Below are 14,300 nucleotides of genomic sequence, written 5' to 3'. Positions count from 1 at the left end.
AGGATTTAGATAAAGGAAATGTGACAGGGGAGGGGAAAGGAAGGAAGGAACTTTCCAGGTCCGAGGAGGAATTGAGTCTGTGATGCTCGCCTTAGCAGAACAATGAATGGGAGGAGGCTGTCTCTGTTTTTATGAAAAGAACAGGGATTTGGGGCCTTGGGCCCTGCCTGCCTTTTGTCATCTCGCCCTTGCCTGTCTGGCTGCAGGGGGCATCAGGGAGCCCACGGGCCAGTGGGAGGGGAAGCTCTGAAAGAGCAACACGCAATTTGGGCTCTTAACAGTGGTGAGCATGTATTGACTGCCCTGTGTACCAAGCCCATGCGCCTCCTCCTCGTGGCCTCTGTGGCTCCATTTCACAGCTTAGGAAATGGCCACAGAGAGGGGAGGCAATCTGTGCAAGGTCACACAGCTTTTAGATAGGAGAGCCCAAGGATCCAATGCCAGTCGGACCCTCAGCCCCACACTGTACAGCAGCTCCATCGTAGTTGGGGGCCCGTCAGCCCTCAGCTCCCAGTCAACTGGGCAGGGAGGGATGGAAGCAAGGGTCTACTTCTCCCCAGGGCCCAAATCCATTTTGATTCTACTGTGGGAGGGGCTGGGATCACAGAAGGAAGGGGTGAGAGGAGGGGAAGGGCTCCCAGAGGCCACTTATTCATCCCAACATTCAAGGAGTGCAACTCATGAGGCCAGCATTGGGCAGAACAACACTGAAATGAGTAAAGCCCAGGCCTTGCTTCTTACCCGCCCATTCATTCATTTAGGCAGCAAACACTTCCCAAGCATCTTTTGAGGGCCAGCCCTGTGCCATGTACTGGGAGGATGGAAATGACTCAAAGTGTCCTGCCAGAAAGGAACATCTAGCTAGAACTGACCTCCCACTAAAAATGAATGTTCCTGACCTCTCTCTGCCTCCAGCATTTTCCTAATGTGGCAGGCATCTGGAACTTTCCCTCATGTGTCCGCAGGTCAGCAGTCTGCCCCTTGCCAGGCTAGGCTGACCCCAAGGCAGAATAGGAGGACACACCTGGCTTCACGGCAGGGCCCTGAGGTTGTCACCCCGGGAAAGCCATGGGCTGCACCCCTCTGAGCCCCCATCTCCTCCTCTACCTCCAATCCCTAGAGCCACCTACCTGGCTTCTATGGCTCCATTCAAGGCCAAAGCCTAGCTGTGATCTGGAGGGGAAGGTCATGCCAGGCCCTTCTTGGTGTCCAACAGGACTAGTTCAGAGAAGAGAGTTGGCCCCAGAGGCCTCTGGGTTGTACCTGCCAGGCAGGGGCCAGGCACTGGGGTTCTCACTGGCTGGGTGACCTGGAGGAAGTCACAGCACCTCTCTGAGTCTGTTTCCCAAATGAACCTTTATGGGGAGTGGACCAGCTGATAGTATGAGGGCCATCTAGCTTGGACATAAGAGGATGTGACCATTTGGTTTTCAAACTTAATCCAGCTGTGTGCAAGGTGTGGGGCAGTCCCTGACCTGTGGGCATACAAAGGGGCTCTAGATTATAGCCCTTGTCTTTGAGGGACTTAGAATCTCGAGCAGGGACAAGATAGGAAGCTGGCAAAACCCAGCAGTTCATCATGCAAGGAGTAGAGTAGATGGTTCAGACTCTGAATTCCCTTTCAGGAAGTGAATGAGATGCCGGCCACTCCTCAGGGCCTCGCAGCCTTCCTGGGGGTGGTGGCAGGATAGGTGGGTGGTGAGGGAGCCCTCCCACAGTTCTCACCTCCATCCCTCTGGCTGTAATTCAAGTCTCTTCACGCTGCCTGGCCACATAGCCTGCTCCAAAGGCAGATAGGAGCCTGAAGTGGTGGTGGGAGGCTCAGGCCCCGGGAAGAGAATGAATGCTGGATTGGGAATACTAGGGTCAGACCCTGGTGGTGTGGCCCTAAACGGGTCACTTCTCTGTGTTGGTTCCCAGCACCACAAGCTGAGCAAGTAGAAAGCCTCAGAAAGTCCAGACCTCTCTCAATAGCGACGGGCAGCAAACCTGCTTCTGGCCAGGAAGAGTGGAGGGACCCTTGCCCAGCCCAGGAATGTCCTCAGGAATCTAGGTGCAAGCTTCCCCCAACCCCCTTTGGGGCTCCCACGACAGGAAGATCCACTATCTGTCTCTTTCCTCTCCTCTGTCTACATCCCTGTCCCTAGCTCCACCTGCTTCCTGTCCTGATGTCTCCCTTCTCCTTCCTGCTGTCTCTCTCTCTCCTCTCCCTTCCCGACCTCTCTCCCTTGCTCCTTCCTCTCTCTCCCACCCCACTTGTCTCAGCAAGGCAGCCAGAGTGGAAGCCCATCCCCACCTCCCTCCTGCTGCTCCCTCCCCCATCTCTGTTCTGAGCCGGAGGCCTTCCAAGGGACCCTGTTAATAATTAAATGTTAATCTAAAAAGCAATTTGAGCTGCGGCTAGGCAGATCTGGTTAGAGATTACATTAGCATGGAGGAGGCGAGGGTAATTTTCTTTAACCCCTCTCCTGATCTCTCAAGCCGGGGATTCTTCAAGTCACACCAGCACTGCTGATTAAACTGGCACAGGGCTTGGCTGTGGATAAGGGGCCTGTGAAAAGTGATTATTTCCCACTGCCATTTGGGCCTCAGCACCAGAAGGGGATTTTTACTTTTTCTTTTTTTTTTTTTTTTTAAGGTTGGGGGTTGGGGAGGTACTGTCCCCTTGAATAGGAGGCCTCATCTTCTGCCAGGATTACCACTGTATCTGCCCCCACCCCAGCAGGCCAGGGGCTCTCTAAAATGCTGCAAATCTGGTCACAGAGCATACCTGGCTCTTTGGTTTCCAGGACAAAGATGCCACTCCCCTGCCTGGCTCCAACACCCCTCCATTGTGCCTGGTTCTGGGCTGGGCACTGGAGCCAGAGATGCTGGCAGTTCTGAGCCAAAGGGGAGATCAAAAAGTAAAGTGACAATCACCAATTCTGGCTAGCAGCCAGAGTCCTGAGGTGGGCTTCCCTCTGCACAAGCCTCTCACCTGCACACTTGCAGGCTTTGGCCCACGCAATCCCAAGAGCCAGGAAGGACTTTTGAGCAGAAGGACTGCTCAAAAGCCCTTTCTGGCTCTCTACCCCTTAAAACTCAACTCGACCTTCAATTGGAGTCCGGGTTCCTGAGGGCTTCTCCAAGACATACAAGGTGCATAATAAATGTTTGATGAATCGTCAAATGACTAGAGTCCCATGTGGCTCTCCTTGATCCTTCCTCTATGGGTTCACGGTGCTACAGCAGTGCCTGAGCACAGGAGCCCTCAGGAAAACGTCTCCTGAGCAAAGGATGGGCAAGAGGCTGTCCTGGGGAGTCGGGGCAGGACGGGCCTCAGGAAGTGTCCTACTGGGACACAGGGCTGGGGTCTGGGGGTTAGGCGGCCATGCCTGGGCCTGTCAGCACCATGGCCAGCTCCCGGCGCAAGAGCCCTGGAGAAAGGGGCGGGGTACAGCCTGAGAGCGTAGTGATGTCAGTCGCCATGGGAACTGACAACTGCGATGTGCCTCCGTCAGCACTCCAACCACTGGGGACGACATGACAGATTAAACACCAACTATGTGCCAGGCCAGGCCCTGTGCTAGATGCTGGGGCAGTGACAGACCCTGAGTGGATGGGAGGCATCAGAGGGGTAAATTACAAGGCAGGGAGACAAGCGGTGGCCATGATGGGGTCACCCTACCTGGCCTGGGGGGGTCATGATGGAAGGACACACCAGCTGCCTCATAAGCAGAGTGACAGTGTCTGTCCCCGACTTCACATCCGGATGTCTGAGCTTTACACTTAACTCTGTGAGCTTAGGCAAATCCCTCCCTCCTCTCTGAGCCTTAGTTTCCATGTCTGCAAAAGGGGTTAATTCCTTACAACAAAGTGCCAGGGTCCTTGTGGTAGCTGCCTAAGTGGTACCCGTTGTTAGCATTGTTTATGGTCGCTATCAACAGGTAAGTAGGAAAAAGCTAGGGGAAGGGAAGGATCCCACAGAAGGGACTGCACAGGCCACCACATGGAGACTTGAGAGAGAGGAGCAAACAGAGAACATGAAGGAGCTCCAGGCTGCTGGAGAGCAAACGCTTCTGGTGAGTCACTGAGAGCACCTCACCTGTGCAGGGCCAGGCAGGGACCCCCCAACCTCAGGGCGGGGAGATCTGTTTCCTCTGCACTAGTGCTAGTTCAGGACAGGGACTCAGAGAAGGTGCCGGAAGGAGAGGCAGTCATTGCCACTGGCAACAGGCCTGGCTGGCCCTCTCCCAGAGCCATGGACCTCTGAGGGGCAGTTTCACTCTTCCCAGAGAGCCAGGGATCCCAAGGTGCAAAGTTTGGAGCCAGGGGCAGGCTGAGCCTCTGTTCTCCTAGTTCCAGCCTTGGCTCTTTAATGAAAATTGTCAGTCAAGTAATACTCCATCATCACCTTCCAGCAAAGAGTGAGTGGGGAGATCTGAGAATCGATACTGAACAGCTTCAGTACTACGATGCCATAATGGGGCTGTGAGCTCAGCCGAAAGCCCCCCGCCCAGTTTTTTTTGGAAGTGGTCATAGAATCTCTCTGGAGAAACAACATGGAAATGGAGACCAAAAGAGGGAAGGAGGGATGCCACCAGATGACACTGGGATCCCGGAAGACGGAACACTGTGTGCAACGGGCAAAGGTAAGACCCACAGTGGAGATGGGAGGGGCCCGGTATCTCCAGCCTTCCTCCCACCTATTCCCCCAGTCCCTGCACCCACAGTTCAGGGTTAAAGCAGGCAACGGGGAAGGAGAAAAATCTAATAGTAAGAGCAATAATAAGAGCTAGCTTTTATTTTTAGTGTTCTCCACGGGCTCAGTACTTTACAGACGTCACCTCACGTAACCCATGCCACAACCGGGAGAAAGACATGATTGGCGTTGTACCCACAAGGAAACAGAGAGGGAAAGGAGCTGTCCAGGGCCATGGGGTTGGTTGGTGGAGCAGGCAGGAAAGCCCCACGGAAGAGGCTGGCCTGGGCCAGACAGGGTTTGAGGATTCAGGCCCCAAGGGACGGGGAGGAAGAAGACTGGGTCCTTGTGCAAGAATGGCCCAAGAGTGTTTAAAAGACGGAGTGGCCCAGGTCGGGGGAGGAGAGTGGACAAAAGTGGCTGGCAAGGGCTGGCCTTAGCTTTTAGCCCAATGGTAAGATCAATAGATGCTTCTGGGGATCAGGCTGGGGCAGAAATGAATGGAGCCTTTGAGGCAGGGGTTAGGAAACAGGACAGGACACTCGGCCCAAATGACAGTGCCACCACTCCACATCCCAGAGTTCATGAGCTCTCTCAATGTTTGTTTTATTTAAATCTCCAAGAGTCAAACGCCACTCACCACCCATGTGTGGGTCAGTCTCCAGCTTTCCACCTCTGCTGTGAGTGAGGGTAGAGGGGCGTCGTGCCTCTAACCCCTCCTATGGTCAGGGAGCTTCCTCCATGTCATCTGGCCACAGGCACTGTGATTTAGAAAGTGCTGGAGCCAGACTGCCAGGGTTCAACCCCCTACCCCGTCATAGCCTAGCAGCTGATGGTTAACTCTGGGGAATTTTCTTTTTCTTCTTTGTGCTTCTCTGTATTTCTAATTTTTCCACAATGAACATGCATGACTTCTGGTTTTTCTTTTTCTTTCTTTTTTTTTTTTTAAATAACTTTTCAAAAGGGATTTCAACCTCTGACCACCTGGAGACAGGCGACTGGTGCTCATTGTAAATGCACTGACATGACAGGGAACAGCTGCTGGGGAGGTGGAGATGGTGCGGGGAGAGACAGGAAGCCCCAGAGGCTTGGAAATCCAGGAGCCACAGGAAGCAGTGAGCTTTCTGCGGAGCCAGATCCGGTGAAGCTAATTCACCAGCAGGTCCGGCAGTGACTCTTCTACAACAGATTCCTGCCCGTCCCTGTGCCCCATCGCCCCCCTGCTACCAATCTCCACCTCCAGGGAGCCAGACCAAGCCTTTCTGTGTGTAGCACCCATCTCTCCTGCTTAGAGCTCACCTAGTGGCTTCCATGGCTTTTTTTTTTTTTTTTTTTTGAGACAGGGTCTTGCCCTGTCACCCAGGCTGGGGTACGGTGGCATGATCATGGCTCACTGCAGCTCACTCCTGGGCTCAAGTGATCCTCCTGCCTCAACCTCTCAAGTACCTGGGACTACAGTCGTGCACCACCCCACCCAGCTAATTATTATTTTTTGTAGATGTGGGATCTTGCTATGTTCCCCAGGCTGGTCTCGAACTCCTGGCCTCAAGCAACCTTCTCACCTCAGCCTCCCTAAGTGCTGGAATTATAGGTATGAGCCATCCCTCCCGTGGCATTTCTAACAATATCCTTGAAGGACCTCTGTGAATCCCTTTCCCAATGTCTATCTGCACTGTCCCTGTCCCGGGCTGATCCTGCTCAGACACACTGGCTTGCTTTCTGGTCCTCTCACAAGCCAACCCCGTCCCCACCCCAGAGCTTTTGCACTTATGGTTTTGCCTCTACCTAAATACCCTACACCAGTGCTGTCTGATAGAGATATGTAATAATGGGGGCCAGGCGTGGTGGCTCACGCCTGTAATCCCAGCACTTTGGGAGGCCGAGATGGGCGGATCACGAGGTTAGGAGATCGAGACCATCCTGGCTAACACGGTGAAACCCCCTCTCTACTAAAAATACAAAAAATTAGCTGGGTGCGGTGGCGTGCGCCTGTAGTCCCAGCTACTCGGGAGGCTGAGGCAGGAGAATGGCGTGAACCCAGGAGGCGGAGCTTGCAGTGAGTGGAGATCACGCCACTGTACTCCAGCCTGGGCGACAGAGCCAGACTCCGTCTCAAAAAAAAAAAAAAAAATATGTAATAATGGGAGCCTCATATGTAATTGTAAATTTTCTAGCAGCAAGAGGAAATTAAATTTAGTAATATATTTTATTTCACCCAATAGATCCAAAATAGTATCACTTCAATGTGTAATCAATATTTAAAAATTCCTGAGATATTTTATGTTCTTGTTTTTATCCTAAGTCTTTGAAACCTGGGATGGATTTTACATCTCAGTTCAGTTCAGACTTGCCTCACTGCAAATGTTCAATGCCACCTGTGGACAGCGCAACACCACACTGTCCCCAGTACACACCACTCCCCCACTCTCCATGCCAGCTCCATTTCCTCATTCACACCTCAGCTCAAACATCACCTCCTCCGAGAGACCCTCCTTGACCACCTGGTCAAGCTGGCAACCTTCTGCCCCGGCCATTGTCCCATCACCACAGCAGTTCTTTCACTGTCATTACTGCTCTGAAATTATCTTGATGAATGGTTTAGTGTCTGTCTCTTCCACTGGAGTGCCGGTTCTACTGTGTCTGCACAATGGGGCACACAGTAGGCACTCAGGGTGGCAGATGGTCAGGAATGGAGGTAGGGATGATGGGCCTGGCCTGAGGCCCTTGTCCATCTACCTCATCCCAAATTCTACTCTAGGTGATGAGATGCAGCAGTGGAATGTGTGTGTGTGTGTGTGTGTGTATACACGTGTGTGGGGAACATGTCCTGCGTACACACACACACACACCTCCCCCCACCCACCTCCCCTCCTTCTGAAAAGTGGGCCCAGAGGATGGGCGTCCTTTCAAAATCAGCCCGGCGCAGAAAAACGGCTGTGACAGCACAAAGCCGAGATTGAATCAGCGACGGGCCCGATTGCCTGGTGATGGTTACAAATGATCTGATGTGGAAAAGACGGGATCAGATGTGCGCAGAACAACGGCTGCTCCGCGCCCCCACATGCCAGACAATGGGCTGCTGGGCAGGCAGGTGGCGTCTAGGAGCCCAGGACAGGCTTAGCACAGAGTGGCCCTTCCTGGGGCCAGACACTCCCCAAATGTGCAGCACCTGGGCACAATGTTCCCACATGACACCAAGTGTTAGTTCTGGGCAGTTAGATGTCGGCTGAATTTTATTTTCTTTGTCAGACTTATTTCCAAATACTAAAAGATGAACATGACTTTTGTAATGAGGGGGAAAGAACCTCCTCCCACTCGGCACTCAGTCTCTGCACTCAGAGCCTCAGAAGCGTGGGTGTGAGGGGGTCATACACAGCTTCACGATGACCACTGGAAGCAGCCCTTGCCCTACCCCTAGGGGTTGGTTGGGGGGCTCTAGACCTGCACTCTCAACCACCGAGTAACAAACGTCCTCTTACTGTGATGTGACCACAGCCCTGCGTGAGAAGGCTGTGTCCACAGACTGTGTGGCTTGCCCAGGGTGCACAGCAGTGAGAAGGCTGGGCCTCAAGCCTCACAAACCCTTCGCTGGTCTTTCTACTCCAAGGCCAGACATACAGTAGATGCTCAATAAATCCCACCTGAACAGAGAGCTGGGCTGGGACCTTTATTTCCCACACTCCCTGCATGGTCCAGTGTTCACAGTTCAGGGTCTCTCCCCCCTCTTTTCACTGTAGTTTGCCACCTCAACCCAACAAACCCCTCCACACACCCAGAACACCCGGGCCCCAGAGACCCTCAACACGGGTGGGCAGAGGGGCAGGGCTAGAGCCTCCTCCGGGCCCAGCTTACCCACTAGGCAACACAAGCCCCACCCCCAGCCTGTGTCATGGAGGCTCCAGGGCTGGGAAGCTTCTGGATAAGGGAGAGGGCCTCTCCTGCAGGAGGTCTGGGCAGGGGGTAGCTTCATCGAGCAGCAACTGTGTGCTGGGTGCCATGCCTCAGCTCACATGGAGCTGGAAGTCCTTCTCTTGAGTGTGAATACATCCACGCCTCCCATTCTCCAGCAGGGGCAGAGGCTCCGAGAGGAAGAGGATTTGCACCTGGTGGGGTCTGGATGTGAACTAGGTCTGCTGGACTCTAAAGCCCATGGCATGGCTGTGCTGTGGGAGGGCCGGATTCTGAGTGGGCACCCAATGTCCCACAGGACCAGCCGCTCCCGGGGTAGGCGCTGGGTCACCTCCCCAGCATGCCAAAGGGGTGATCCTGCAGCCAGTTGAGTTACCCCTCCCACCACCACCATAGCATCCTAGTAGCCCTCATTCTCCAGACCCACAAGGCACTACCCCTCTGGCTCCCGACAGACAGTGTCTAGGGAAGGGCGAAACAGCACCTCAGCTAAGGCAAAAACCCAGAACTCAGTTTGAACCCTGGCTCTGCTATTTACTAGCAGGGCTGTCTTGAGTAAGCCATCGAGTCCCTTGGGGACTCAGTTTCTCCATATGAAACATGGAAGTAGAAACCACACCTTCCTCACCAGCTGGTTGTGAGGATGAAGCCGGTGATGAACACATGCAGTGTAGCACTCGTGAACTGCCTGCCCAGCTCTCACCCCAGGAAATGACAGTGATGGGCTCAGAGGGGTGAAGCAATTTGCCTGCCGTCACACAGCAGCAGGGGAGGAGGGCAGGGATCCTTGAACCCCAGGACCTAAACCCCAATTCCTTCCAGCAGTTTATCCTTTAATGCCAGGGACAAGGCCCCAAGTGTGCCTTGAGAGTGAGAGGGGATGCTCCAATGAGTGCAGTCACCAAACCCTACCTGAGCACCTGTGGTGTGCCAGGCTGCAGGAACCCAGAGAAAAACCAAACATGGCAAAGATGACCAGACACACACTCACGCAACCCCAATCCCAGGTCAGACAGAGCTTCAGGGGGCCCAGAGAAGAGGGGTCCTTCCGAGGACAGGCTGCTTCCCAGAAAAAGGAGTATCTGAGCTTCTTGTCTGAGTGCCCCAAGGGCAAGGGCAGCGCCTGGCACGGAGCCCAAAGGCACCAACAGGGGCTCAGTGAGTCTGATGAGGTGGGCCTTGTGGCACTAAATGAATGGTGTGGGCTGGAGGAACCCCACTGTCCCCAGGCACGTGCCAGAGGTAGTACCTTGTAGGCAGCCACTCGCCTGGAGAATCTTCCTCACCTCCTTGGTTATTCCATTTTAGTAGGGGGGGAAACTGAGGCACAGAGAAGCAAAGCCACATGCCCAAAGCCATCTGGTAAGAAACTGGTGGAGCAGGGATTTGAACCCACATTCACCTGGCTCCGTAATAATCATCATCACACCAACAGCCCCTCGGCCTGAGGAGAGCCAGCCTGTAGGGTAAGGGTGGGCTGTTTGGGTGGCGTGGGCAAGGGAAGAGTGGACGCAGGCCACAGGGGTTAGGAGGGGCCTCGAAGGCAGACTGGGGCCTTGGCACACCACCCACAGGCAAGAAGTAGCTACAGAGAAGGTGCGGTGGTCATGGCAGGGACTTTGGAAGTGGCCTGTCTGGGTTCAAGCCCCAGCTGGCTCCCCTATGTGCTAGCTGTGCAGCCTCAGGCAGGTCAGCTAACTTCTCTGTGCTTCAGCTGCCCCATCTGTAGAAAGGGGCTCATAATATATCTGCCTCACAGATTGGTGCAGTGGAATTTTGGCACACAATGAATTGTGTTTATTAAATCGAAAAGAAGAAAAACTGAAAGCTGGTGGAGGGAGTCAGTGCCCAGTCAGGTTTGGGGACAAGCTGGCTGCTGGGCCTGCTCCCGCATTCTGGTCCAGGTGGGTGCCAGGCTCAGGGAGCGGGGGTGGCGGCGCCGTCTCCCAGCCTTGCTGGGGCATGCGCCAGCATGTGCATGCGTGCACGCGTCTGTGTGTGTTGCTGCAGCGGCTTCTATGCAAACATGTTAATTTGTTTTCATTTTGTGTTTTTTTTTCCCCTCACAGGATAATTGGGTGAGTTTGAAGTCTTGGCGAGGCTGCTGATTATAGCTATTTGGGTGGTGCCCTCGTGGGGCTCGGGCCCTGCCTCCTGCCTCTGGCGGTGAAGGCGGTGGCTGGGGGTGTCTTGAGGGGCTCAGGGAGATGCCACTAGGTTCCAGGAGCTCTTGCTGGCCGGGGATGGGGAAGGCAAGCTGTCTTGAGACCCCCCAGCATGCCGCTCACCCAGACAATACAGGGTCATTAAAGGGCGCAAATCTGCCCACATCCTTTTTTCTTTGCCCTGTTCGCTGCATTTAAAAACTTATGATGTGTTTGCCAATGTCCAAAAGAAAAATAAAAACTAGAATTCTACCTAAAATTCTTATTGTCTGCTTTCTCTTGGGGGAAAAACCCAAACCTGGCAGTGCTGGAACCCCTGGGCTGATGTGTCCTGAGGGTGGCTGCGATGGCTTTGCTCCTCATGTTACCTGCATGGTCCCCAGGTACCTGAGTTTTCCACCCTGGAGAAGGAGTGGGACTTTGGAGTTGGAATGGCCAAGGCGTCCTGGGCAGCCATGTGACCTGTCAGTACCTGGCTGTCTGAGCCTCCTTTTTTTTTTTTACCTGTAACCCCACTGCCTTGCCCTGGGAGGACTGAAAGGAGATGGCAGAGTTTTCAGGAGCATAGTAGGGGTTCGGTTAGTCTTAGAGATGGAACGGGAGCTCCCTGCTCTGTGGGCATCCCGCACTTGATTCCATCCTTGGACGTATAGCCCTGTCACTGACCTGTTTGTGTCTGTCTCTCCTGCTAGGTGGGAACCAGGTCTCTGAGGGCTGGACTGGATCCTTGGTTCCAACTTCACTGAATGCCTACCATGTGCCACACTGTGCATGAAGAGATGGGAGATTGGTGAAAAGGGCTTGGGTGGGGCTCTGGAGGTGAGCAGATACCGGACCCTTAGCCCTGCAGAGAAGGCACACGTGTGTGTGCTGGGGCAAGGGATGGTGAGGGTACACCTGGCAGATGCCCCAGTCTGAGCAAAGGCACAGAGGAAGGTATGGCCTGGCAGGTGCAAGCTCATCCCAGGTGGCTGGAATATGCTGCAGGAGGCCAAGTGGCCTTTGAGGGCATCCTGCATGGCTCTGCTCTCCCACGGGGCTGGGTTCATATAAAAGGGACTCCGTGTCTACAGTGGACTGCTACCGACTAGGCAAAGTGGGGATTAGGAAGAGACTAAGGGCTGGGCCTCAGCAGAAGCCCCAATCCCCGTGTTGTCTCTTTGGGACCCTGGGACCCCTGACAAGTCACCTTAGCTCTCTGATCCTCCCATTGCTTACATGTAAAGTGGGCTGTGGCAGGGACCCAGTGGGACAGTCCCTGGTGCATGATTATGCTCCTGGGAGAGACTTCAACTCCCACCACCCACCTACTGCTGTAGCTCATATTCTTCCCCTCCCAGGAGGCAGCAGGAATGCTGGGAAACCCCAGCCTACGTTTGTGTAGCCCGAGTGTGCTTAGGTACCAAGCTCAGCGCTTTACCCAGGTCCTGGCACTACATTTTCCCCCAGTGCCCCTGGGGCGGGTTCTCTTTCATTTCCATTGGGAGATCGAGGCTCAGAGAGGGTTGAACAGGTATGGTAGCCCTCAACAGGGCCCTGGGCTTGTTTATGAATGCCCTGCAGCCACTAGCCCACAGTCCCGCCACGATTGAGGGATGGAATGTCCCTCAGGGAACAGAGACACCTGAAGACTTCCTGCTGGTTTCTACCCAGGACTTTGGTGGTGGGGTACACCTGGAGGCCCAGTCCCCAGCACCTATCTCTGCTCTTCCCCTAGTCCACCCTGGGGAATGAGCACCTTAAGCTGCAAACCTGGACCCCAGGGCATGACACAAAGGGCAACTCCACAGACAGAGAAAGCTTTGGAGTCGGCCACATCCCTACCCCATGACCACGTGCCAGCGTGGCAAGTTGCCTGTCCTCCGTGAACCTCAGTGTCTTCATCTGAAACATGAGACTACCGCCCCTTGCCTGAAGGGTGGGTGGAGTGTTGGGTTCAGGGCTGGCACACAGCAGGCCCACAGCAAACCAGGTTAATGGCTGCCTGTGGCTCCTCTAGCAGCCAAGGACCCCCAGGAAAGAAGAGGAAGACACAAAATAGAGGAGGAGGCAGAGCTGATGATGACAGGCTCCCTGGCTGGTCCCCTGGAGGTGTCGGCCAAACCTCTGTGGAGGGCTCAGGCCTCCACAGTCACACGGGATGGCAGCTGGCAGCACCCCTTCCCCCTCCGAGAGGCACACAAAAGGGCCTCTATTCCCGCTCTGAGCATTTGTCCCTGGCCGGCCAGGCTGCACCGCCCTCTCCCCACTCTGCTGGCCGCCCGGCCCGGCTCAAGCTCACACAAAGGCCAGTGTGTCCCAGCCTGGCCTCAGAAGACCCCGACCACAGAGAGCTGGAGAGCTCAAAAGGGCCCTGGGGAGGGCGTGTAAGGTGTGGCAGGGCTGTGTCCAGTCTCTACAGGGAGGGGGCTAGGAAGGCACAAAAGACTTGGGAACGAGGAACCTGGGCAGGAGCCTGTTCCAGCATCCCCACCTCCCAGCCCGGCCACCTTGGGTCAGCTTGGACCTCTGCTTCCTCATCTGTACAATGGGGACCATGACAATAGCACACCCAACTTTTTGGACTATCAGAGGTCTCGTGAGACAACATGGGGCCTAGTGTGCAACCACACCCAGCACCTCAGAGCCAGATGCCAGGCAAGGGCGGATGGGGGGTTGGCGGGAGTCCCCTGGGGCCTGGCCAGGCGTGTTCTCAGCATCTCCCTCCTAAGTCCTGCCCTGGAAGCCAGGCGGACCCAGGCACCGAGGGAAGGGGGAACGGCACCTGCTTCTAGATCACTCCATTCTCACCCTCTACCCGGCAAGGTCCACATGCTGTTGGTGCTGACCATCAGGCCAGGCCTGAGCCCCTCTGCTGCTCCTGACCATCTCCAGGCAGCGGGCAGACAGCAGCCACTGTTTACCAAACACCTACTGCGTGCTGGGACCTGTAGACATCACATCTTCTTTCAGACCCGTGGCTGCCCGGGGTGGGTGTGGGAGGATGGTACAATGGTTACAGGCTCTGCAGCCAGTGATCCGGGGCCAAATCCTGGCTCCACCACTTCCTGCTGTGGGACTCTGGCCCTCACGCTCTGCTAAGAGAAGCAGCTCACCCTCACAGGGTCTGTGCAGCAACCAAATGGGAAAACAAAACCAAACCATGATGTCCCCAGGCCCCAGCAGGCTTGAAATCCTGACCGCTGGGCTGTTACCCTCAACTCACAGATGAGGAAAACTGAGGCCCCACGCTTGGCAAGCAGGAGGTGGACCATAAACCTGATGAGTCATTCAAAGAGAGGGAATAGGGATTTGAAACCAAGTCTGGTAGACTCTGAACACCCTTTTCTACTTGAAGGTCTTGCCAACTTTTTTTTTTAGCAATTTTTTCTTGTTTCCCAGCTTAGCTTGTGGGTCATGCAGCCTACAGAGAACGGGGCAGGAGGCCCAGGCCAGCAGCCTGACCCATCTCCTTGGCTGACCCCCAAGAACCCTCACCCTACCACACAAAGTCCCCCTTTCTCCCTCCCACCAGCTCAGGGCGGCCAAATGAACAGCAGAATACC

The 14,300-nt window shown here is 54.8% G+C and overlaps 1 protein-coding gene across 5 annotated transcripts in view; it reads right to left on the bottom strand.

Annotated features, from left to right (window-relative positions):
* The window catches only part of FAM222A (family with sequence similarity 222 member A), a 56,643-nt gene that overhangs the window by 30,217 nt on the left and 12,126 nt on the right, over nucleotides 1-14,300 (bottom strand). The gene's annotated exons all lie outside the window — the stretch shown is intronic.

Source organism: Pongo pygmaeus, chromosome 10 (assembly GCF_028885625.2).
Source record: "Pongo pygmaeus isolate AG05252 chromosome 10, NHGRI_mPonPyg2-v2.0_pri, whole genome shotgun sequence".
NCBI classification, from domain to species: Eukaryota; Metazoa; Chordata; class Mammalia; order Primates; family Hominidae; genus Pongo; species Pongo pygmaeus.
Note: the sequence above shows the minus strand (reverse complement) of the source record. Positions and strands in the feature narration are given on the sequence as shown.